Source organism: Tachyglossus aculeatus, chromosome 13 (assembly GCF_015852505.1).
Source record: "Tachyglossus aculeatus isolate mTacAcu1 chromosome 13, mTacAcu1.pri, whole genome shotgun sequence".
In the NCBI taxonomy this organism is placed as follows: Eukaryota; Metazoa; Chordata; class Mammalia; order Monotremata; family Tachyglossidae; genus Tachyglossus; species Tachyglossus aculeatus.
Genome location: NC_052078.1, coordinates 12,835,625 through 12,862,058, shown reverse-complemented (window position 1 = coordinate 12,862,058; position 26,434 = coordinate 12,835,625). Strand labels below are relative to the sequence as shown.

The 26,434-nt window shown below is 40.9% G+C and overlaps 1 long non-coding RNA gene across 1 annotated transcript in view; it reads right to left on the bottom strand.

Annotated features, from left to right (window-relative positions):
* LOC119936394 overlaps positions 1–26,434 on the bottom strand; it is a 319,208-nt gene that overhangs the window by 275,731 nt on the left and 17,043 nt on the right. The window contains exons 3-5 of the long non-coding RNA XR_005453727.1: positions 25,638–25,722; positions 14,900–15,046; positions 2,533–2,613 (exon numbers count right to left, since the gene is read on the bottom strand). This is a non-coding gene — a long non-coding RNA (uncharacterized LOC119936394). The remainder of the gene's footprint in view (positions 1–2,532; positions 2,614–14,899; positions 15,047–25,637; positions 25,723–26,434) is intronic.

The following is a 26,434-nucleotide window of genomic DNA, read 5'->3' as shown; positions in this document are numbered from 1 at the left end:
CTATGAAGGATAAGTTTACAAAATAAACAGTCCGTATAATAGTGATTTTTTCTTAAAAAAAAAAAAAAAAAGGGCAGGAAAGCCACCAACCTAACAATGGCAATAAGTCACTTCGGACCATTCAGTGGACACCTTAGAGGCAATTCACAGGGAGGTTTGGCTTGTCTCACAATGGCACTATCAGCAGAATCTCTTTTTTTGTCGTGACTTGAATTCTAACATGATTTGAACCACTTACAAGAACCAGCACAGATAAGGACGTGGGTTTCGAAAGGGCCTTTCCATTGAAGTCCTCGGATATTTCTTTACTTGAGCTTTACATATACATCCATCCCCACTGGCAAGCATAGGGTAGCCCATTTCAGAATTTGACCATTTAAAACCACAAGAACAATTATGTGTCAAAATTAAATCAGAGCTACCCAATTTACTGATGAACAAAATGAGTAGTAGCAAATTTAAAGCATTCTATCTGGCATCACGGCAGATCCGTCACAGCCGATCAGAGTCCATACCAAGAAATAAACCAGGCGACAAGCTCAAAATCCCTAATCTTCTCTGCAAATAAATTTTGCCGCTTCCAATATAGAGAAGAAAAGATAAGTTCAACTTTCCGACTTCCAAAAATTTCTGCAGAGAGGTAGCCTGATTTTAATTTTGAATCATTACCCTTCTCTAAATAGATAAAAGGCATGAAAAGGAGACACACTTCTATTTATGTCGAAAGAGTTTGCCGGAAAAAAAATTACATGTAAGATTACATTAAAATGTGGATATTTTATCTAATAGGAACCAGAAAATGAAAGATAAAATGAAATGTCAAGGACATAATTTAGCCTTGGGAGAATATATCTAGGTCTCTCCTAAGTCTTTCATGTGGAGACTTGCAAATGACTTATAAAAATGTGTCTTTTTATTATTGCAGAACAGTGAATCAGCACAAATGGTAGCCTGCTTTTGAAAAAATAATAATAATTTAGGGAACTGGCGTCTCAGTTTCCTACTCACTTATCTTCAGTATTTAACACTGTAGATTTCCAGTCCCACAGCTAAGACTGCACTCCAAGTGTCTTCACCATAGTTCCTAAACAAGAACATTCTGCTTTCTAAAATAAATGACTCTTGAAATCACATCAGGCACTTAAAAGGAAAACGTGGCTAATTGTGCAACCAGCATTTCACATCTCTTCTACAGGTGAGGTGAGAACATTTTGGAAGTCAATTCCGGCGGGGAAAAAGGTCTCGACCATTTTAGATGCTTCCAACTTGAATTCATGCTACCCAAGTTGACAGCGAGCCTTTTGTGGTAAACACTGTTCTGCCCAAAGATGATTAGATTATAGCGAAACAATAAAGACTTCATTTTTAAGTGGGATATTTTGGGTTCCTTTCACCGAGTGCTGGCTTGATTCAGTGTTGTAACACATTAACGCGCCTTACCCAAAAAACAAAGCTGACAAAATGCAGAGGTGAAGAACGAGATCACTGTCTAAATAAACATCGTTAAGAGGAAGGACAGAAAGTCCAGGAATTTAGTTCTCCAGCACCTTACATACTTTTACATATTTACAGTATCTCATCATCAGACAGAATGTTCTGTAGCTCAGTTGTTTAGATAAATTCTAGATTATCTGAAGCTCTTGAGCCTGCAAAATGAAGCTGGGAGTTTGTGTAGAAACGGCAACATGCTTTCCCACAAGAATTTGGGCTGGATCTGTTCCTGGGAAGGCCATAAATACCATAAGCCATTTTTACCCAGACCTGGGTCTGGGAGATGCAGATTACCTCACAGTTATTCTTGCCTCCTATTTAGTACTGGGCAGTATTAATGCAATAGTCTGTACTTGAGGCTATCTGCAGATGCAACTTCAAAACCTCTGCTAGGGCATAATAAAGAAGCCCATTTACTGATGCATATCCTCTCTCTGGACTAAGTACTGCTTACACCACAGCGGTCCCAGCTCTCTCTCCACATCTAAGGAAGAATTAAAAGGGTTCTGCTCAGATCTGTGAAATCAGTAGGATGCAATGCCAGAGCCTTAAATGGATCCTTGTTACTTTAGAGATTGCTCTCCCATTACTCAGCCCATCATAGATCAGCATAGAATTCTGCTTCCACTCAAGAAAGAAGCCGGCTATTTTCTAGGAAGCATCAGGCCTTCCATTCTCTCCTTTTCTTGGTTTTACCAGGGCTCAATGCCTGCCTTTCAGACCGTGACCTTGTGACAAACCTGCATGCCGATTCAGAAATAATTTCAATATGCAATAACTCACTGGGTATTCCCCGAAGTTAACACCTTTTTTTAAAAAAAATCACAGATAGAGCTCACTTATCTGGCTGCTTTTCTCTGATTATTTAATACGTGAAATTTAGCATTCAAAACATCTTAATGCTTGGTGTCACTGTCTCTTGTCTAGAGGACATGGACTGGATCACCCAGACCCACCTCCGTTTAAAGGTCTGATCATTTGCAGCGAGATGACTGGTCACTTTTTTCAAACCTGAACCATTATTTTGGGCAAAGGACTCACCCAGGACTGACAGCCTGTGTCCGCGGATTCCGACAGCCTCTGACCCCTCCGTACATTCTGCTGCGAGCTCCCTCTTCTCTGCTGTAAAAAAACATGAGATGATATTGGTCTCTCAGAGCTACTTTCAAAGATCTGAGGGTTTCTAGGACAGGTTTGGAGGCAGGACAATAGCTAGGGCTGAGACCCTAACCAACAGTGGTGACGTGGATGGGGCGATCCCATGTGAGCTTCTGGGAGACACTAAGTGTCCAGCTTGGGATCATGAATGGATCCACCCATTGGAAAATTCACTCAGGAATTTGGGTCTCCAGTAGGAAGATTATATATAATATTATAATATTATATATAGCATTATATAATAAAATAATATAATATAATATATAATAGCATAATATAATAATATAATATAACATACTAAATATATAATAATATATAATAAAATAATAATAACATATATTATATATTCTCTATATTTGAGCTCTGACTCTCCCCAGTGAACACAATACTCTCTCACACAAAGTAAGAAACCTTATTTAGCTGGCAGTAACCCAAATAGCTCCACTCGAATGGTTAATTCTGAAGCAGCAGCATGGCATAGTGGATAAAGCACAGGCTGGGAATCAGAAGGACCTGGATTCCAATTCCAGTTCCACCATTTGTCTGCTGTGTGACCTTGAGCAAGTGACTTAACTACTCTGTGCCTCATTGACCTCATCTGTAAAATGGGGATAAGGCTTGTGAGCCGCAAGTGGGACATGGACTGTGTCCAACCTGATTCTCAATACTGCATGACACATAGTAAGTGCTTAAAAGCAATTAAAAAAAGAGAGCGAGAAATCTCTGTAAGAGCATTTCCTGAGCAACAGCTTGGTGGAGTGCACGGTCTTTGGTACTTGAGAAGTACAGAATAATAAAGTGCTGTGGTCCCTAGCTAAAAGGAGCTTACACTCTACATCTGGAAACAAACATAAAACCATTTACAACTGTAGAGATCAAAGAACAGCGGACCTACATTCATGAGGCCCAAGAGGGGTTTGGCAACTTAAGTTGATGGAATAGTTCTACAGCTCACTGAAAGGGAGAAAAGTGAGGACATAAAGGATGCTATCAGAATGGACTGGAGGCTGAAAAGATATTGGGAGAAATACAAATTAATAATGAATTACAGAGGTGACCTGGAGCTTCGATATAAATCTGAAATAACTGCCAACATCACCAAAAGACAACAGGGAAAATGGACATTTTGTTAGCTAAATTCTGCACATTGTATTTCCAGGGTCAAAGGGATGCACAAATGATTTTGCTGAAGATCACTGTCAATTTGCCAGCAGCTGCAACTAATTTCCATAAAACACACATGTTTTCTTACAAATAAATATGCCAAACCAGCATGTTAGTTGCTTGTGCTTGTACATTTCCTGATGGATGAATAGAAATTGTTCCATTGAGTTCCCGAGTAACAAATGATGGCCGTTTATCATCTTTGTCTTCTGTGGCTAACAGAAACTACAGCCCTTGCTTACAGATAAGCCGGACTTAACCGGGCCTGATATGAGCAGGTCCTATAGAAGTAAAGAGCATCTGGTTTCATGATGGCGGGATACAATGGAATAGTGTCCACCTAATAATAATAGTATTTCTTAGATGCTTACTATGTGCAAAGCACTGTGATAAGCACTGGGGAAGATACAATATAATCAGATCAGCCACAGAAGGCTCCTAGTCTAAAGGACGGAAGGAAGAACTCCTCCTCCCCATACCCTCCCTCCTTCCCCTCCCCACAGAACTTGTATATATTTGTACAGATTTATTACTCTATTTTACTTGTACATATTTACTATTCTATTATTTTGTTAACAGTGTGCTTATAGCTATAATTCTATTTGTTCTGACAATTTTGACACCTGTCGACGTTTTGTTTTGTTGTCTGTCTCCCCCTTCTAGACTGTGAGCCTGTTGTTGGGTAAGGACTATCTCTATATGTTGCCAACTTGTACTTCCCAAGTGCTTAGTACAGTGCTCTGCCCACAGCAAGTGCTCAATAAATATGATTGAATGAATGAACAGAACAAAATGAACAAATGAACAAATGAACAAAATCTCCATTTTACAGCTGAGTAAACTAAGGCACAGAGAAGTTAAGAGACTTGCCCAACATCACCCAGCCAGCAGGCAAGTGTCTGAGCCAGGAAACAAAACAACAACAGGTCTTTTAACTCCTAGTTCTTGGCTCTTTTTATTTAAGTACTTACTATGTGCCAGGCACTGAACTAAGCACTGGGGTCGACAAGATAATCAGTTTGGACCCCTGTCCCACACGGAGCTCCCACTCTACATTGCAGGAAGGAGGATTTAATCCCCATGTTGCTGATGAAGGAATTGATATACAGAGAAGTTAAATGACTTGAGGAGCTGGAATTTGAATCCAGGTCCTATGACTCCCAACCCCGGGCTCTTTCCAATAGGCCAGGCTGCCTCCACTAGCTCACTCTCAGTGTCCACTCTACAACTCTCTTGTGCTGTGCAAGAGATGAGAAATAAAGAGAGGATCTTTTTGGGCACACTTGCGTAGCCTGCTTACACCTAACAGCTTACAGCTATCGTCCATGCGATAGCATCATCTTCAAACCCATAGTCCAGCCTACTCATTATGAGTCTAATAAAATTACCAAAGCAGTCATTTCTGTGGTTTAAGTGAGGGAAGGGGAAGAATAATGCTTATTTAAGAGAAACAGAACAGCTAAGTGAGTTGCTTAAGGCCACACAGCAATCACAAAGCAAAAAATTATATTTTGATTATTTTATTGGGGGCTAGGGATTTTATCAACCATTCTCTGTTTTAAGCAAAACATGCCTGTGAGGAGCACATCAAAAATTGCTTTAGGAATTTAACAAATCTAGAAATGAACAAAATATTTTAAAAAATCACCCCAGTGTGACAGTGCTTAACTTTTCTTTACCCAGATTCTCCACATTTTGTTGCCTTTTTTTTCTTAAAACTCCCCCAACACAGTTGACTGCATCTGTTCCCAGAGTGACAAGCCTCAGTCAGGAGAGACTTCTGAATATCCAAGGTTATTGGCTGTTAGTGTGAGCTACTGAATTCCATTTACTTCCATTCAGTGAGTCCATCTTTGGATTGCATAGCTCATTTAGTAAATTAACAACGTTTTCCATTTGTCTAACCCCATCCCTGGCAATTACAAGTGATTCCTCTCCTCACTCATCCCCATTACCCCTTACTTAGCTCTTTCAAAAGCTCGTGGCACATTATATAGCAGGTTGAAAATTTGGGTTACTTTCATCAGAAATTCCTGCCACCTGTCCCCTTTTCTGTAACCCTCCCTTCTCCCCCATCTCACTGCCAGCACCCCTATGTGGTTGCTCCAGAAAGACAGATAAAAAATAGAATACAGCTAAGTGCGAACAGTCATATATCCGAATATTCTTTAATGGAGACTTGAAAAATCACCACGAGATGGGATTTTCTTGACTCCAGGGAGGTATTAGCTACATGAGTGAAGCTCATTCAAAGTTTGGACTGTGGAAGCAATGCTGTGTTGATTGGCTGACAGACTGAAAGACATATAACCCCAGAGTAAGTCCTCAAAAAGAATCAGTGTGGTTGCTCTTACTGGATGCCTAGACTGCAGGCACCTCCATAGCCCTGACCGCGGCACCAATACGTAAAGATCCTCTGTCCCTGGTATATCTGGTCTTTGCCAGCACACTGAAATGGAGAATTGATGCCATTACCCAGGGACTCCAAGTTATGAAGATCCCAAACGCAATTGTCCTGTGGGAAGAGAAGGGGGCTGGGAGGCAGGAAACCCACTTTCTAGTTCCAGTTCTGCCACTGGCCTGCTGGGTGACCTTGGGCAAGTCACTTAACTTCAGTGGTAAAAGTGGTGACAAGATTGATTGAGAACTTCATGTGGGACAAGGACTGTTTCCCATCTGATAGCCTTGTTTCATTCATTCAATCAATCATATTTGAGAGCTTACTGTGTGCAAAGCACTGTACTAAGCCCTTGTAAAGTACAATTCGGCAACAGAGACAATCCTTACCCAACAACGGGCTCACGGAACATCACTTAACAGAAGCCACGATTATGATGATCAATTGATGGTATTTGATTGGCAGAGCATTAATGATAATACTACTTAGTTTTCTATTTCAGGTAAAGTGGGATTTGAGCTGGGATGATTGTTTCGGTTCTCAACTTCATTCTGTCAATACAGACCTAGCCTAAATGTAAATGAATATATGCACTCACCCTCCCATCTCTTCACACCTCCTCGGCTCCCAGTAGAGGCAGGCAGCCAAGACGGTGAGACTTAGTGAGAAGAGTACAGACCTGAGAATCAGAGGATCTGGGCTCTACTCCTAGCTTCACCACTTGGCTGCTGTTCGACCTTGGACAAGTCACAGCTTCTCTGTGTCTCAGTTTCCTCAATTGTAAATTGGAGATTTAATACTTGTTTTCCCTCCTGCTTAGACCGAGAGCTCCATGTGGGATAGGGACTGTGTCCAACCTGATGTATTTGCATGCACTCCAACACTTAGAACAGTGCTTAACACACTGTAAGCGATTAAATACCACAAAAAAGAGGATTTGAATCCAGCAAGGACATGCAATACCTAAGGCTAAGAAGTCTGACTTTCTCTTCTATCCCCAAGAGTAACTCTGAGGACTCTCTTGTAGGCAGGAAATGTTACACATTATACATCGACTGTTATATTCTACTCTCCCAAATGCTAAGTACAATGCGCTGCAGATAGTAAACACTCAAATATCACTGATTGATTCAAAATTTCCTTCCTCTTTCCTCGGTTGAATGTCTGTTGAAATTCTGTCCTGATAGCTATGTGGCATATTTGCAAAAATTATCACATCCTAGGGCCCCAAGGGAGTCCTTGGACAGAACAATACATATGACCTCTGCTTGAAACTCTGCAAAACAATGTCTCACACTAGATCCTTAAAATGCTGTCCATCGCGGGGACACAGCAATCCAGCTAAGGCAAAGTTCAATTTTCTTTCTCCTCATGCTACCGAATCCATATCAGGCAACGTGCTCAGACAGCCCAATGACTCAGCAAACCCTGCTTGGGGGGGGGGACCAGAATCATCTCGCTTGTGGCATTACCAAACCACTCTTCCCCAAAATGTTACTCATTTTTATTTCTCCTAATTCCTAAGAACTGGCCTACAAATAGATTTTAGACCTGCACATTCTTGAATTGATGACTCCCGTGGGCCTGGGCATTCTTAGCAGTGGATCTGGTTTCTGAGTAAACACATCTTTCCCCTCACCAAAAGAGTGCAGCCAAATGAGTCCTAATAGTGAAATCACACTTCTCCCTTTCACCTTCTCAAACTAGACTGCTGACAAACCCACTAATGTAACAGAATCTATCCTTAAATCCGGGAAGTGCATCACATATTGATCTCATATTGGTGTTTTCAGCTGTATGTGCATACATGGATAACATCTTCTAAAATGAAGTGTAAATATATATATACACACACACTCACATATATATATATATATATAGATTCAATCATATTTATTGAGCACTTACTATGTGCAGAGCACTGTACTAAGTGCTTGGAAAGCACAATTCAGCAGTAGAGACAATCCCTGCCCACACCTGATTTACAATCTAGGGACGCACACACACTTCATCCATAATACATATCATTTATTTCATATGTATATGTATACTTAAATATATATGTATGTTTATATGTAGCATATATATTATACACACACACACACACACACACAGTAAGCACTCAATAAATACAATTGAATGAATGAATATATTAAGACTGCAGGGACATAGTGTAGTTAAGTACACCTGTTGTGCCCACACAAAGCACAAGTGCCTAAAAATCTAGTTATCTGAGACAAAGCCTGTTTAAATATTGATAGCACCACATTAGTACATACTTTAAACCCCTCAAATTGAAGAGGAGGCATTCCGTGAACTAAAAATAGAAGTTGAAAGTGTGGAGGGTAATTAGGACTTAATTAGAAGAGATTATATGAGTGCTGATTATTTCTCCCCATGACACATATGCTCCTATCCAACTTGCACATCTAAATGGATGAGCAGTGCAAGAAGATTTGGATAAGAACAGTAATTGAATGTGGTCATTTTTTGGAACCCATTGGCCAGTAAGTGCTTCTCACTTGATTCAGTACAGGAAATGCTGAGGCATCAGATGCCAAAAATCTTTCCTTAGAAGTGTCAGAATCAAATAGAATAAGGTTTACCATAAACCAGGGATTGTTACATTCCCATCAGCCAACTTCCCAGATATAATAATAGTGGTATTTAAGGGCTTACTATATGCCAGGAACTGTACTAAGCACTGGGGGAGGAGGGGGGAAAAAAAAAATCAAGCAAATAGTGTTGGACGCAGTCCCTGTCCCACATCAGGTTCATGGTCTTAATCCCCATTTTACAGATGATGTAACTGAGGCACAGAGAAATGAGGTTATTTGCCTAAAGTCACACAGCAGAGAAGTGGCAGAGCAGGGATTAGAACCCATAAACTTTTGATTCCCAGGCCATGCTGTTTCCCATATCTAGAAATCTAGTCTCCTTTCAACATGTAAGCACTGGCAACGACCAGAAGATTTTTGTTTGGTTTTTTTGGCAGGGGGAAGGTATTTGATAAGTACTTATAGTGTGCCAGGCACTGTACTACATGCTGGGGTAGATACAAGATAATCAGGTTGGACAAAGTCCATGTCCCATATGGGGCTCACAGTCTTAATCCCCATTTTACAGAAGAGGTAACTGAGGCACAGAGAAGTGACTCATCCAAGGTCAAACTGCAAGTGGTAGAGCCAGGAATACAACGAAGGTCCTATCACCACGAGACCAGTGCACTTTCCACTGCCCAGCTGCCTCTACTGCTTGCCAGTATGAAGTCACATGTTTTGTTTTTTCCAATATCTTGGTAAGCCTTCAGATTAGATTTCCTAGATGAACGATTAATGTTGTTTTCTTTGCATGATTGCTTATTGTTTCGGAATAAAAAGGCATAAACAACGATTCTAGACAAGGAGGAGGCATTCAACCTTTTGAAAGAAAGGTGACACTTAAAATATATATAATGTAGGAGGTAATTATTGAGTTTCATTTTTGAAGTTTATTTTTATTATTTACACTCAAAACTTTTCAGAGTGCTTCTTCAGTAACTTCTCTGTTAGACTAGTAAATTACTTGTGGGAAGCCCTCTCCTTTCTCTATTGTACTCTCCTCAGCACTTAGTACAGTGCTCTGCACATGGAGCAAACATAACTTATTGATCACATTTTTATAACTGGGTAAACGAACATTCAATATTACCAGTTGGCATAAATAACTGCAATGAAGCAAACTTGTTTACCATGGAGTAGGGTTTTAATGATAATATGTTATTATTATTGGTATTTGTTAAGTGCTTCCTATGTGCCAACAACTGAACTATGTGCTTCATAGTAAAAATAAAATCAGATCAGACACAATCCCTTTCCCACACAAGATTCACAGTCTGAGAGGGAACCAGCATTTAATTCTCATTTTTCCAATGAGGAAACTGAGGTACAGAGAAGTGAAATGACTTTCCAATGGTAAGGCAGCCCAAAAGTGGCAGAGATGGGATTAGAACCCAGGTCCTTTGACTCCCAGCCCATTCTCTTTCCATTATCATGCCAAAAGCATGACAATATTCATAACCTGGTTTTAAGCCAGCTCTAGTATGGAATGGGAAGAATAATGAACTAGCATAAGATATAAGCAAAATCTGAGTTTAGGTGCCAGTGACTCAAGATAACTTTATTCTTTATTGAATAAGGAGAAACTAATTGGGAGCAATCTCCCAATTAATATTTTAAAAAGGCCAGACCTTATAAATACCACACCCCAAAAATTCATCATTGATAAAAGTAGAGGTGTTGAACAATTCATTAATCAAATGCATTCAATTGATAGTTTGGAAGCACAAGGATGAATCTGAAAATCAATCTGTTTTAAAAGTGAAAATGATAAATATTTCAAAAACTGATTCAAAGGAGAAATTCTGTTGAAGAGAAAAATCTATGCCTTACTAGTAAATAACCCAGCTACCCAGATTGTTATGCATCATAAGTACTAATTCTTAAATGAGTTAATATGAAGTCCATACAATCTTTTCTGGAAAAACAATTGCAAGTAACTTGCACATAAAATGTTACTACATTCGTGAAATTAAAAAAATATGATTTAAATGCTGGCATTTTTACCATTACAAGCAAAGATAGTCATTTTGGGGGGATAGAATAGCCACCGGATCACTCCTGATTTCCTGATGATCCAGTTTTCTTTTCTATCCTAATGACCGTTTCTTTCGCCCTGACTTACTCAAAACAAAAACCAGGTAGTCATTTTTTCCAGTAATGTAGAATGACAAACATAGCCCAGGACACTTTTCTAAGGATTCTATAATAAACAAAACAACATGTAACCCTCGGGTATCCCCATACCCTGAAATAGGTCTCCAAAGAAAACATTCATAAGCTTTCCCATTCCTAAGCTTTAAAAAAAACAAAAAACAAAAACCTCCATGAAATAAGAAAACTCTCCAGCCACCTTGTAAATGTCCAGATCAATCATCTTCTACCACCACTTGGGTACTGAAAAATTCATGCAAGTTTCAGACAGTGTGACTTGATCTCTTCAAATGCAGCTTTGTTTACTGGGAAACAATCACGGTCCCTATTAAATACAGGTGTGTCCATTTTGCCCTTAGGACTTATCTTGTGGGTTTTGTTTAGGTTTCCTGCCTCTCCTTATAGAATAGCAATAGATGATAATCTTCCTCCACTTGTTAAAACCTTGATGCAGTCACTTTATCTAAATGAAGGTTATTTGATCTCACTAAGGTGAGAAGACAAACAACCACAGAGAAAGCACAGGCCTGGGAGTTAGAATGACCCGGATTCTAGTCTTGGATCTTCCACTTGTCTCTTGTGTTACCTTGGGAAGTCACTTAACTTCTCTGGACCTCAGTTACCTCATCTGTAAAATGGGGATTAAAGCTGCGTGCCCACCGTAGGACATGGAAGGTAATCTCATACAGGTGTGTCCATTCTGCCCTTCGGATTTATCTTGTGGGTTTTGTTTAGGTTTCCTGCCTCTCCTTATAGAACAGCAATAGATGATAATCTTCCTCCACTTGTTAAAACCTTGATGCAGTCAGTTTATCTAAATGAAGGTTATTTGATCTCACTAAGGTGAGAAGAAAGACAACCACAAATCACATTTAAGACTATACAAACAAGTTTCTAATAGCCATGCTGCAATTGAGTACCTTTTACAAACAGTAACCTCCTAGACATGCTGGGCTTTGGTCAAATTCATTCAATCGTATTTATTGAGCACTTACTGTGTGCACAGCACTGTACTGAGCACTTGGGAAGTACAAGTTGGCAACATATAAAGACAGTCCCTACCCAAAATCAGGCTCAGTGTCTAGAAGGGGGAGATAGACAACAAAACAAAACATGGAGACAGGCAAAGTTGTCAGAACAAATAGAATTAAAGCTAGACACACAGGGAATGGTTCTGTTTGTTTCTTGTTCTACTGCGCTCTCCCAGGCCCTCAGTACAGTGCTCTGCACACAGTAAGTGCCGAATAAATGGGATCGAATGAATGAAGCGGCCATTAGATGTCAGTGACTGATTGAGTGGCTGAACAATCGCCATGGGCACTCAATAATTCTCACTCCTAAAACCTACCACCAGTTCATAATATTAGATAATTATTAACCACGGAGCAGACGTTTGGGGTTTTCTCTGTCAGGTAAAAATGCACGCTCTCACCTCCACTTGCCCCTGTGGAAATGCATTCTTATTTAGAATAGTAAATTGAATGTGGTTTGGATCATTTAATTCCTTTTTTCATACTGAAAAGTGGTCATCACAATACCACAGTAATCTAGCTCCACAAGCCCTCAGCCTTGAGATCATCCTTACTGAGGTCTCAATGAGTCAACTGCTAATTCCTACACATTTTATCTATGCAACATTTCCTCTTCCCCCACATGGCCACCAACCTGGTTCAATCCCTTGTCACTGCTCACCTAGAATCGTCTATTAATATCCTCTCAGCCTCCAGTCCCAAATCTCTTTAACCTTATGCCACATGCTGAGTGGACAGAGGATACACCTGAGAGTCAGAAGGACCTGGTTTCTAATCCCAGCTCCACCACTTCTCTACTGTGTGACCTTGGGCAAATCATTTAACTTCTCCTTACCTCAGTTCCCTCACCTGTGAAATGGGGATTAAAATTGTTAGCCCTATGTGAGATAGGGACTGTGTCCAACCCAATTATTGCTTATTTACCCCAGCACTTAGAAAAGTGCTTGGCACACAGTAAGCCATTAATACCATAACTATTATTATTAATTTCCTGAAGTGACAATGAAACTACTCCCCCTCCTAAAACACTTCCTGTGGCTTCTACACAACTCCTTGGCAGTGAACAGGCACAGTTAACCTCTGGTCTCAAGGCGCAAGAATTAGTGTGGCCTAGCAGAAAAAGCACAGGCCTGGGAGTTAGAATGACCTGGATTCTAGTCTTGGATCTTCCACTTGTCTCTTGTGTTACCTTGGGAAGTCACTTAACTTCTGTGGATCTCAGTTACCTCATCTGTAAAATGGGGATTAAAGCTGCATGCCCACCATAGGACATGGAATGTGTCCAATCTCATACAATCATTCATTCAATTGTATTTACTGAGTGCTTAATGTGTGCAAAGCACTGTACTAAGCGCTTGGGAAGTTGGCAACATATAGAGATGGCCCCTACCCAACAGGCTCACAGTCTAGAAGACACCCCAGTGCTTAATACAGTGCCTAGCATGTAGTAAACACAAATACCATTATGAAGGCTTTTTCCCCCAAATATCCTCTTTCTTCACCTGCTTTTCCCCAAATATCTTCTTCCTTCACCTGCCGCACCCAAGCTCACATACTTCACTCCTCTCTGAACCCCGTTCACAACCACCTCCACTCACTTGCCTGGATTCTACTCCCTTCAGATATTTCAGACCCCACAGCTCTCACCGTCTCCAAAGTCCTCTTAAAACCCAACCTCTTCCAGGAAGATTTTCCTCAATTAATTTCCACTACCCCAAGCTAAATCATGCAACATCCTCTTTGGGCACTTTACATTGGCACCCATCCATAGTGCTTACAGATTTTTATAATTTGTGTCAGTCTTCTTCATTAGATAGCTAACACCTCGAAGGCAGGAACCTTATATTTTACTTCTAATATAGTCTCCCACTTAGTACAATGCTCTGACAAAAATGAATGCTCAACAGTAGTGGTATTGAGCACTTACTATGTGCAAAGCACTGTACAATGCACTTGGGAGTATACAACAGAGTTGGTAGATAGGTTCTCTGCCCAAAATGTGTTTACAGTCTAGAGGAGGAGACTGACAACATAATTTAGAATATAAAATTTATAGACATGCACACAAGTGCTGGCTGGGGTTGAGGGTGGGGCAAATAGTAAATGCCCAAAGGATAAAAGATCCAGGTGCATTCACTGATCAACTGCTGTTGGAACTCGGAAATATCATTCTAGCCTTGAAAGCATTTAAGCCACCTCTGGGTCTTTTTCATGACCTAGTAGACATTCCCAAAAGTATGAAGATGAAAAGTATTCAGATACTTTTGAAAGCAAGCAGAGAAACCAGTGTACTCAAAGGCAATTGCCAAAACTGCCTAAGATTTCCACCTGATTAGTCAAAACTTCACATTACAGCAAAAGAAAGTGTCTCAGATCTTAGGCAAATAGATTTAAAGGATACGAGGGCTATGGTGCCTATTTTAGTAGGGCAACGTTTTCTGTTATACTAACTTACACTATGGCCACTTGCCTGCTGTGTGACCTTGGGCAAGTCATTTTACTTCCCTGTGTCTCAGTTATCTCATCTGTAAAATGGGGATTGAGACTGTGAACCCCATGTGGGACAGGGACTGTGTCCAGCTCGCTTTCTTTGTATCTACCCCAGCCCTTAGTACAGTGCCTGGCATATAATAATAATAATTATGGTATTTGTTAAGCACTTACTATGTACCAAGCACTGTTCCCAGTGTTGGGGTATGTACAAAATAATCAGGAACAATCATTTCTGTCCCATACACACAAGATTAGGGTGCCACAATCAGTACTGTCATCTTTGAAAGTCAAAGACAAATATGTAACAGCTAACTATATCTGTATACTCACTGGCATTTACCCAAGACACTCCCTCTCAGCCACTTTTAAAAAGTGTTTGTAAAAAGCTTATCACAGTTTGGTCCACCTCTTACCTTAGAGTAGAAAGAAAGCTACTGTCTTCTGCCTTCCAAACCACACCGTTGCTTGCTCTAGATAAGGTGCTACTACTTCCGGGTGGGGTAAGGTAATGAGCCAATTCATCTCAGCTGTGATTCATCACATGTGTAGCCTCTCAGCTCCTAATGAGGTAGAGGAGGGGAGATGATTTTGTTTCCATTTAAAACACAAATACTTAGTCCTTCCGCAGCGTGTTTCATCTTCAAAGTGCTTAACAAACAACAACCAATTAATCCAAATGAATAAATTATCCAGGCCAGAGGCAGGCAGATAGTTCCTGAAATTTTTTTCAGTCATTCTTTCCTCATACCTCAGTGAAGTACAGTAAAATGTAGGAGACACCTGGTTGCCAGAACTCAGATGGCTTCCTGAAAAACACCAGCTTTTAATCCAATGGATAAACCTGGAGTTAAAACTGCAGTCTTAATGTACCATTTTTGAATTTTTACCAGAACCTCAGATCCCCATGACTTTAGCAGAAATGTCTGAGAAATAGCCCTATAATTGTATTTTGGGATCAGAACTGATGATATGCCCTCCAAAAGCTTGAATTTTCATGACTAATCATCAGGATGCTATCATAAGCTTTTTAAAATCTATTTTGATGCTATTGATGCCTGTCTACTTGTTTTGTTGTCTGTCTCCCACTTCTAGACTGTGAGCCCGTTGTTGGGTAGGGATTGTCTCTGTTGCCGAATTGTACTTTCCAAGTGCTTAGTACAGTGCTCTGTACACAATAAGTGCTCAATAAATACAATCAATCAATGGTATTTATTGAGCACTTACTATGTGCGGAGCACTGTTCACGGTTCTTGGGAGAGCATAATATAAGAGAATTAGCAGACGTTCACTGCCCATAATGAGCTTACATCCTCCCTTCAGATTCTGGGGTCTGAGAAGTAGCATGGGCTCGCAGAAAGAGCACAGGCCCAAAAGTCAGAGGACCCGGGTTCTAATCTCAGCTCTACCACTAGTCTGCTGTGTGACCTTGGGCAAGTCACTTCACTTCTCTGTGCCTCAGGTTCTCCATATGTTAAATGGAGATTCAATTCCCGTTCTCCCTTACTTAGTCTGTAGGCCCTATGTGGGACAGGGACTGTGTCTGACCTGATCATCTTGTATCTACTCCAGTGCTTGGAACATAGTAAGTGCTGAACAAATGCCTCATAGTAAGTGCTGAACAAATGCCTCAGTGACTATTATTATTGCATTTGTTGAGCACTCACTATGTGTCAAACTCTGTTTTAAGCACTGAGGTAGATATAAATTAGGTTGGAAAGAATTATTATTACTTTTATCTGATAGCTGTTTGCTGGAGAGAGTAACCTATAGCAGTGCAACAGAGTTGGTATTCATTCCTTTAAGTGTATTTACTGAGTGCTTACTATGCGAAGAGCACTGTAGTAAGAGCTTGGGAGAGTACAAAATAATAACAGACACGTTCTCTACCAACAAAAAGCTTACAGTCTAGAGGGAGAAACATACAATAAAAAAAATAAATTATGGATATGTACATAAGTGCTGTGGGGTGGGGGAGTGCAAAGGAAGGGAGGTGATTAAAGGGAGCGAATCAGGGAGATGCAGAAGGGAGTGGGAGAAGAGGAAATGAGGGCTAAGTCAGGGAAGATCTTAAAGAAGAGGTGTCAATAAGGCTTTGAAACAGTATGGCCTAGTGGATAGAGCACGGGCCTGGGAATCAGAAGGACCTGGGTTCTAATTCTAGCTCTGCCACTTTTCTGCTGTGTGGTCTTGGGAAAGTCACTTGACTTCTCTATGCCTCAGTTATCTCATCTGTAAAATGGGGATTGAGACTGCGAGCCCTGTGTGTGACACGGACTGTGTCCAACCTGATTAACTTTCATCTACCCCAGTGTTTAGTACAGTGCCTGGCACAGAGTAAGCACGTAACAAATACTATGAAAAAAAAAAGGTGGGGAGTGTACTAGCATATTGGTTAGGACAAAAGCAACATGGAGGCAGGGAATAGTTTCATTTTCCTTAAATGTCTGTTTCGGAGATGGCTACGTGTTTCATTCAGGAGTCTTCACTCTGTGTTGTAAATAAGTGAGTCTTCTATGTCCTCAACATTTCACTGATAAACTGGCAGTGTCAGAACCACGTCGAAGATGTCCTTTGATCTATACAAAGTTAGGTAAGGGGCATCAATTATAAGGACACCATCGGAGCAGAGAAAACATGAAAGATACAAATCGACACCCATTAGGGACCGGGGTTGGGTGGGGGGGAATCGTGCCAGAAATTTGAAGCTGGTTACTTTCCAATGCCCAGAATCTCCTCCTACTGGAATGAGGTGAAGGAGCCATCCCTCCCGGCTGGTCTCGTTTCCGAGGTTTTGGTAGCAGAAGAGATAGAGGCAGGGAGCTGGGGGTTGCCTAGCAGAACTCTTCAGTGGGGAATCGTCTTGTCAATCTTCAGAAATGCATCTCAAAGTCTAGCTACTCTCCTTCACGTTCTGAAAGCTATGTTGGGGAGGTCAACTTAATGGTAGTCAGGAAGTGAGAAAAAAAGGGTTAAGGAAGGGACCCTATAGTGATAGAACCATACCCCAAGCTCTCACCCTAGGCAGAAAGAAGCGTATTTTTGATGCTCAGTAAAAGCTCCGTGGTATTAGCTGTAATAAAGTCGCTAAACATTGTAGGTGGCAAACATCTGTGGGCATTTTTCCAGAACCTTTGTGATATTTATGTACATTTCAATGTGTGTATTAAGTAATATACCAAATGATAGATTTTAGTGAAAGGAGCAACTTCTTTCTAATGAATTTCATCCCTTTGCTATGACTTGAAATTTACTGACTTTTGAATATTACACTCTACCTCTGCCTTTAAATAATAATAATAATAATAATGGCATTTATTAAGTGCTTACTGTGTGCCAAGCACTGTTCTAAGCACTGGTTATGTTACCAATCCCATACAACTTAGCATCCAGCTACACAGATCTGCAGGCCTTGCCACAATAAATCCTCTTCCTCAAAAACCAATGAGAGGAAGCATGATCTGGTGGAAAGAGCACGGGCGTGGGAGTCGGAAGACCTGTGTTCTAATCCTGGCTAGATCACTTGTCTGCTGTGTGATCCTGGGCAAGTCACTTAACTTCTTTGGGTCTCAGTTTCCTCATCTGTAAAATGGGGATTCAATAGCTATTTTTCCTCCTACTTAGACTTGAGCCCCTTGTGGGCCAGGGACTGTGTCTGACCTGATTTATTTGTATCTTCCCCAGCATTTAGAACAGTGCTTGACATCATAAAAAGTGCTTAGCATACAGTAACACTTAATAATAATTTTATCTGTTGATATCAATATCATTATTATTACTATTATTATTATCCAGCCTAGTATTCTCCCTCTGATATTGGCAACAGAACAGTTGGAAGAGCTTTGTGTCATTATTTTATTATTATTATTGTTATTATTATTATTACTATTATTGGAGAACGATTTTGAACCACCAGGCTTATAGACAAGGTTTTATATTTATCTCTCCCATTATAACATAAGCACCTTGTGATCAAGAAACATATCTGGTGGTTTGTAGCACTTTCCCAAGCACTTAGTACAGTGCATTTTTAGACTGTGAGCCCACTGTTGGGTAGGGACTGTCTCTATATGTTGCCAATTTGTACTTCCCAAGCACTTAGTACAGTGCTCTACACATAGTAAGCGCTCAATAAATATGATTGATTGATTGATTGATTGCATTGTGCTCAGTAAATTACATTACTTCTCCTAATTACACTAGGAACCGGCAGTTGATTTTTACCTATCAGGTTTAAACAGTTATATCTTCCTCTGGACCCACTGGAAACACATACACACAATTTGGAGGTACACAAGCTCAAAGAAACATTAGTATTGCATTAAAATATGAAAGCAAGTCTGTCATGCTTTTACTGAGCAAGCCTGCCACTGTTGCTATCAGAAGTGTAAGTCCCCTAATTGGGCACTTGCCTTAGATGGATTTAAGGCTAAACGTTTGCCATGATACACATTGACTATACCTCATTTATTTGTTCATTTGCTTGACCTGTTGTTTTGGTTTATTGGAAAGAGATACACAGAGGAGAATGTAAAGTCATTTATGATCATTTCCCTGATTCACATCAGCCATTTGAAAGAAGCCAAGATTTAGTGTGATTAAATGGAAGACCTGTAGGGACAGGATAATATATGGGACTCTATCATTTACTGAGTACCATGCATAAATTAAGCATAGGTTGGGACCAGCATGAAAATTCTTGACTCATGAATATTCTCGGACAGAATAGCACAGGAGGAGAAGAGGTGTAGGAGAAAAAAACATTGCACTGAGTAAATAATGTCCAATGTCTAGCTTTCCAGTTTCCCTGTCTTTCCACAAAGGACTTCCTCTGCATCTGCAAGAAATGGTCATCATGTGCTTACCTTTATGTCATTCTGTCATGTTGCCTAGAAATGTCACTCTGGAGACGTATTATTACTATCCAATCTAATATTCGCCCTCTGATATTGGCAACAGGACACTTGGAAATGCTTTGTGAGGGTTGTCTCCTTTATACCCAATCTAATGGCTAGTGACAGACCTTCTAGCATACTTAACTTTCCTTCTAATAAAGACCTAATGTTCATGAATTCATCCAAATCTCTCCCAGATGTGCTGATACACTTGGTCGGTAAAACTTTCGGAGGACCAGAATGCCATCTGCTTACCACCTGCCGTGTAAAGACGTTTTCAATCTTATTTGTCCCCTTATCTTGACAAACACCTTCTTCTCAGTGTGCGTGTGTGTGTGTGTGCCCCCCACCCCCCCAGCAACACAGACCCTACCAACACATTGTGGAGACTGCCCGGTGGGCAGTGGATATATGCCCAAAGGGTCGCTGTACTGTGATTGCCTTAACTGACCACATAAGCCTTTTTTAAAGGTAAAGATGTATCACAACTGTTGCAGGTCAAAAGCAGGAATTCAGAAAAAAAAGGAAAAATATCACTGGAGCAGATACCACCAATGGCACAAAGCAATTATGATTACAGGCTTACTTGCAATCCAAGGGTCCCCCTCTCCATCCCCCCATCTTACCTCCTTCCCTTCCCCACAGCACCTGTATATATGTATATATGTTTGTACATATTTACTACTCTATTTATTTATTTATTTTACTTGTACATATCTATTCTATTTATTTTATTTTGTTAATATGTTTGGTTTTGTTCTCTGTCTCCCCCTTCTAGACTGTGAGCCCACTGTTGGGTAGGGACCGTCTCTATATGTTGCCAACTTGTACTTCCCAAGCGCTTAGTACAGTGCTCTGCACACAGTAAGTGCTCAATTAATATGATTGATTGATTGATGATAGTAAATGGCAAGTTTTGTCACAGTTTTGTTTGAATTGCTATCCACAGCCTTAGCACTTGGTAATGATTTGTGTCTTGCCAGTTCCTCTATTAAAATCTAAGGTCCTCGAGGGTAGGGACTGGTCGAATGTATCGATCAGTCAATAGTGGAGAAACAGAGTGGCTCAGTGGAAGGAACCCGGGCTTTGGAGTCAGAGGTCACGGGTTCAAATCCCGCTCTGCCAATTGTCAGCTGTGGGACTTTGGGCAAGTCACTTAACTTCTCTGGGCCTCAGTTACCTCATCTGTAAAATGGAGATTAAGACTGTGAGCCCCCCGTGGGACAACCTGATCACCTTGTAACCTCCCCAGCAGTTAGAACAGTGCTTTGCACATAGTAAGCACTTTATAAATGCCATTATTATTATTAATAATAAACAGGATTGCCTAGTGGATAGAACAATAATCTGGGAGTCAAGAAGGCCTTGGTTCTAATCCTGGCTCTGCCCACTTATCTGCTGTGTGACCTTAGACAAGTCAGTCAACTTTCCTGTGCCTCAGTTACCTCATTTGTAAAATGGAGACAAAAACTGTGAGCCCCATGGACTGCGTCTAACTTGATCAGCTTTTATCTACCCCAGCACTTAGTACAGTGTCTGGCACTTAGTAAGCACTTAACAAAAGCCATAAATGTATATATTTAGCATTTTCTGAATGTCAAGCACTGTTCTAGGCACTTGGGAGTTTACAATATGATAGACTATCCGGTTACAATATGGTAGACTATTCTCACAATTTGCTTTCTTACTACACTGTTCTGCAAATAGTAGGTGCCCAATAAATGTCACTGATACATGGGAATTTGGTTTGCGGGATGGCAGAGGCATGATTCATCAAATCATCTGGCCCAAGGTTCCTGGAAAAGTCTTGGAAACAGGGCTGTTAGTGTTTAACTCTTCAGTGAAAAATTCTATCTACATATCCTCAAGACTATAAGCATTAAGTTGAGTCTGGGTATACAGTGGGAACTCTATATAGTCATCTATAAAACACAGAAGAGGAATGAGTAAGTGATGACTATAGTTCATCTGCACTGAACTTTTTTCCTTCCAGGTGGCTTCACTGCTAACTGATATACCTGTTTGTGCCCTCAATTGGATAGGTAATCTTCAAGGCTAATTCAAACAACAAATGCCCTTAAAAAAATTAAAAGCACTACGCAGAGCTAAGATTTTATGTAGTTGGGATGCCATTGCTAGCACAGAAATAACAAGAACATGAGACCCATGAATTTGGGCCAGGTGTTATCAGGTTATTGTAATGACTGTATCTGAAGACACACATCTGTTCACTTAATCTTCCCACATCTCCATTCAAGTCAACATCTGTCCTCTGCCCCAGACTACTGTTTGTTTCTAGGGGCAGTTTCCCAGAACTACCACAGAGAACCTTAGTAATTATTCATCTCTGGATAGAATAAAGCCAGGATTAGAGAATCGGCGCTGCAAATTTTGGTACGCATGTTTCTAAAATCAAGCAGTGGCATTTGTTGAGCACTAACTGTGTGCACAGCACCGTACTAAGCCCTTGGGAGAGCACAATACAACAACGATAATAATAGTAATAATAATAATAATAATGGTATTTGTTAAGCGCTTACTGTATGCCAAGCACTATTCTAAGCGCTGGGGTAGATACAGGGTAACCAGGTTGTCCCATATGGGGCTCACATTTTTAATCCCCATTTTACAGATGAGGTAACTGAGGCACAGAGAAGTTAAGTGATTTGCCCAGGGTCACACAGCAGACAAGTGGTGGAGCCGAGATTAGAACCGATGTCCTCTGACTCCCAAGCCCATGCTCTTTCCAATAAGCCACGCTGCTTCTCTATACAAGAGTTAGTAAACACATTCCTTGCCTATGAGAAAATGAGAATAAAGTGTTTAAGCTCATATGTCAATCCACAGCCCAGAAATAGACCTAGAATACAATCAAGCACAGTACTTTCTTTACAACTCCAGTGCATCTTGGAGGGTTTTCAGCTCTAAGAGTGGTAGACAAATGAATAATTCTACCACAACAGCTTATAAACCAGTTTATTCCTCCCTCAGATCTCATCTGATAGCCAGGAACATCACCCAGAGGGTACAATATGGTAGACTATCCTCACAATTTGCTTTCTTACTATACTGTTCTGCAAATAGTAGGTGCCCAATAAATCAATCAATCATATTTATTGAGCGCTTACTATGTGCAGAGCACTGTACTAAGCGCTTGGGAAGTACAAATTGTCAACACATAGAGACAGTCCCTACCCAACAGTGGGCTCACAGTCTAAAAGGGGGCTCACAGTCTAAAAGGAGACAAAAGTCTCCTTTGTTACTGGCACTGTACTTCTGCAAAATGTACTAAAGGCATCATTGCAGGCAACTTTATCATCAAAATCTATAGGCTTTTTTAAGTTAATCCTAAATTTCTCAGTTGCTAGAGGTCATTCTGAGACTGAGTTCGGGGTTATCACTTAGATCGTATCAGCGTTTCTTGATCTCAAAACAAATGCCAACCATTTTCGTCATCATTTTCAGTTGCTTTGTTGCACCCTTTAAACGATCAGCCAGCTTGTAACATTCCTCATGGAAGTACTTGCTGCGAATCAAGCTGAATAACGAGAATAGTTCAGGGCCTCAGTGAACCAGTTTAGCCCAGTTATTGAGTGGTCACTGGGTTCAACGTACGGTACTAAACTCTTGGAAAAAGTGCATCAAAGAGGCACAGTGAACTCTGCCTCCCAAATTCCCTCTCAGTGTAGTTGTGGACATATATAACATTTTATATTGTTCCTTCCTTCGATCGATGGCATTTCTTGTATGCTTACTCTGGGCACAGCACTGTCCTGGTCACTGTCCTAAGCACTTGGGAGCTTATAACAGAGTTAGTAGACATATTTCCTGCCCTCGGGGAGGTTACAGCCTGGGTGGAAGAGGCGACAGTAAAGTAAATTACAGGTACAGGGAAGCAGCAGAATTTAAAGATCTGTACAAAAGTGCTGTGACGGAAGGGAGAGAACTGGAAGTTTTGGAGTGGCAGTAGTAGCGTTAAACCCCTTATTATGTCCTTAGCGCACTCTACTAAGTGCTGGGGTAGAAACAATACAATCAGATCAGACACAATCCCTTTACCTTACGAGGCTCACTCTCCCAGGGGGGAAGGAGAACGGGTTTATCATACCCAATTTACAGATGAGGAAACTGAGACACAGAGAAGTGAAATGACTTGCCCCAGGTCACACAGCACTCGGGTGATGGAGTCCGGATTAGAACCAGAGTTGCCTGATTCCCAGGCCTGCGCTCTTTCCATTAGGCCACAGGGGCCTGTTGAACGTGACATGGGAGGAAGGGTTTGAATTAGAGGTTGATGGTGAGAGAGAGAGGAGAGTGAGGCCCAGTGAGTAGGTTGGGTGTTAGAGGAGTGAAGCATATGAGTGGGCTGTAGTGGGAAAGGAGCGAGGATAAATTGGGGAAGAGATACAATAGAGAGTGGTAAAGCCATTGGCCAGGATTTTCTGCTTTTCTTCACGTGAAACACATACAAGACGGCAAAGCATGGTACAGATGCGAATGGGCAGACGTAGATGTCCATTATCCTCCTGACTGACTAGATGGTCTTGGAGACAATATTCAGTTTAGATAATGTATGTACTCCTTGATTGTTGTGTGAGATCAGCACCCCCCTCTAGACTGTAAACACGTTATTGGCAGGGAATGCATCTGCTAACTCTGTTGTACTCTCCCAAGCGCTTAGTACTGTGCTCTGCACATGGTAAGTGCTCAGTAAGTACCATTGATTGACTGACTGATCGGCCCTGAAACGGCAAGTAGACTCCTAAAATAAATGCTACTTGTTCTGGGGGAGACTTTAGCTGATCCAGTAGATAAAATCATCCAAGTTCTTCTAGGGCCTGACCCACATTTGGGGAGATAAATTATTCCTGATAATGCCATTATTCAGAGAGAGATACTTTGGGTTTAATATAGGATTATTTCCCTAGAATGAAAGGATCGCAGAGGTGCTCCTCTGTGCCCATTTAGCCATTCCAGGTAAGCCTCTTTGCCGTGAACTTGCCTGATCTGTCTCTGGCTTCACTGCTGAATCCCACACTAGATCTACAGCTGCTCTCGCACCGGAGTCACGAACACTGTTGTTTCTTAACCACTCGAATACAGGGAAATAATCTTCACTATCAGGAAACAAGTTGGAGGAAGAGTTCCTTGAGCCTGAATGCACACAGAAAGGGTGGCTTCAAGTGATTATGCTTGTTTTTCATCCAGAGTCCCAGGCGGAAGCAACTAGCCATGTAGCGTGATTGTCTGTATAGATGTAGGGATAATGGTGACTGATCAAAGGTACTCTGAACATAGTAGATGACCCAACTGCCCCCTATCCTTTTGGCATGAACGGTACCTGGAGGAGTCAGAAACATGGTTTATGTGATAGGTATCATTGAAAGGGATCACATAAAATAGGATCTCTCATCCTGAATCCCAATTTGAGACCTTCAATGCCTTGTACCTATTATCTTGCTTTGCTAGGGCTTCCACAAAGCCGGCCCCTGGTAGTGCATCAGTGCTATTTTCCCATCTTCATTACCGCCGACAAACTTATTCAAAGGATGTGTTTCCTCTTGGGAGAAAACCTGAGTGAGGTTTTAATTCTAGGCAGAACTACCAGCTGAACTGTTTAGGTGCTCTGGATCCCTCCAGAGCAGCAGTCTGATCAGAGGGGTGGTTGCTTATTGTTTTCCTTCACTGTAGAGGTCTGTGGGATTATTGTTACAGGCTGGTAATGAAGCACAGTACGTTAGTGGCAAGGAAGAGTTGGCTCTGATCATTAGCTTCTATCATCTTATTTATTCATCTAATTGGTTCAATTTGTACTTCATTTAGTTCTGTTACTTTTTGGTCATCTGGGGAGGTTTTTTCGCATATTTTTGCTTTGTTTTCTGTTTTTCCATTTTCTGAATCTTGTTTCACATTTTTCTCTCTTGCTCTGAGAGCACTGTTCTGCTTTTTCTGTGGACAGAATGTTATTAAAAGGAGATATTTGCTTTCCACTTTTTACCCCCTCTACAAATGTCCCCTTAGAGTCAATATTTATGGGGCTTGAAGAAACTTTTTTTTTTTAGAACTTCAGTTTACTAAGTCTTTCATGTGGGTGAGTTTAGTCTTTCTTTTTGTTTTATATAGGAACTAAAAAGTATTACTGTGGTTAGGACTTCCTTTCTTTATATTCCTGTTCCACTCTGCTGGAAAAATCCTCCATAGCAGGTATTTAAAAACCAAACTGCTCATTCCCTTTACACACATCTCAATGGATCATTACCTTATCTTAATTCCAGTGTCTTCAATGGTAACTCCAAACTGTTCATGTCCCTCTAGCTTTCTTCAATCGGCTCTCACTCAGACACCTGCGAAGAGGATGGACAGATGCAGTTGGTTGTAACTGGGCAGTCAAATCTGGTACAAGGGGCGTCTGGAAGTCGCTGAGGGCTCAGGTTGGCTTTGTTGAAAGCTAGAGAGATGCAGAGTTGCCACACACACTTAAGCTAAGCAACACCCCAGAGATGAGACTCCTGAACTAGCCTGCAGCCACACAACAGTCAGGCTCCCAGGCTCACAACAGACACCCCAGTCAAGTGGAGAGTTCAACAATTTACTAATGACCCAAGTCCAGGTTCTTCAGAAGAAAACACATATGTTTGATAAAGACAGGAATTCAGCGTAATCAAGATCTTATTTTTCTACCTAAATTCACCACTAGCTGGCCTGAGCTTTGGTAGGAACAAATAGAAATTGTGATGTCTGAATCACATTTTTCTATTTCTCCACTGCAATAAAGCTTTGTTTTTTTTAAGTCTTTATTTTTGTGACTTATGTTTAATGTGTCATTGTTGTGGGAAATTGAAGCCAAATGGAAACGGGGTAGAAAACAGTGTTGGGAGTGGGAAGTCTAAACTCTCATCTTAAAATCCATTTTGGATTCACTCTCTAAGTGTACCCAGGAGGGAACGCCTCCTCTTTTGGCGGGGGTAGGGGAGGGAGAACTCTAAAAGCCACATGTTTCCTAATGGTATACAGAGAAGCTGCCACATTATCAATTGGGAAACGGAAGGATTTGCA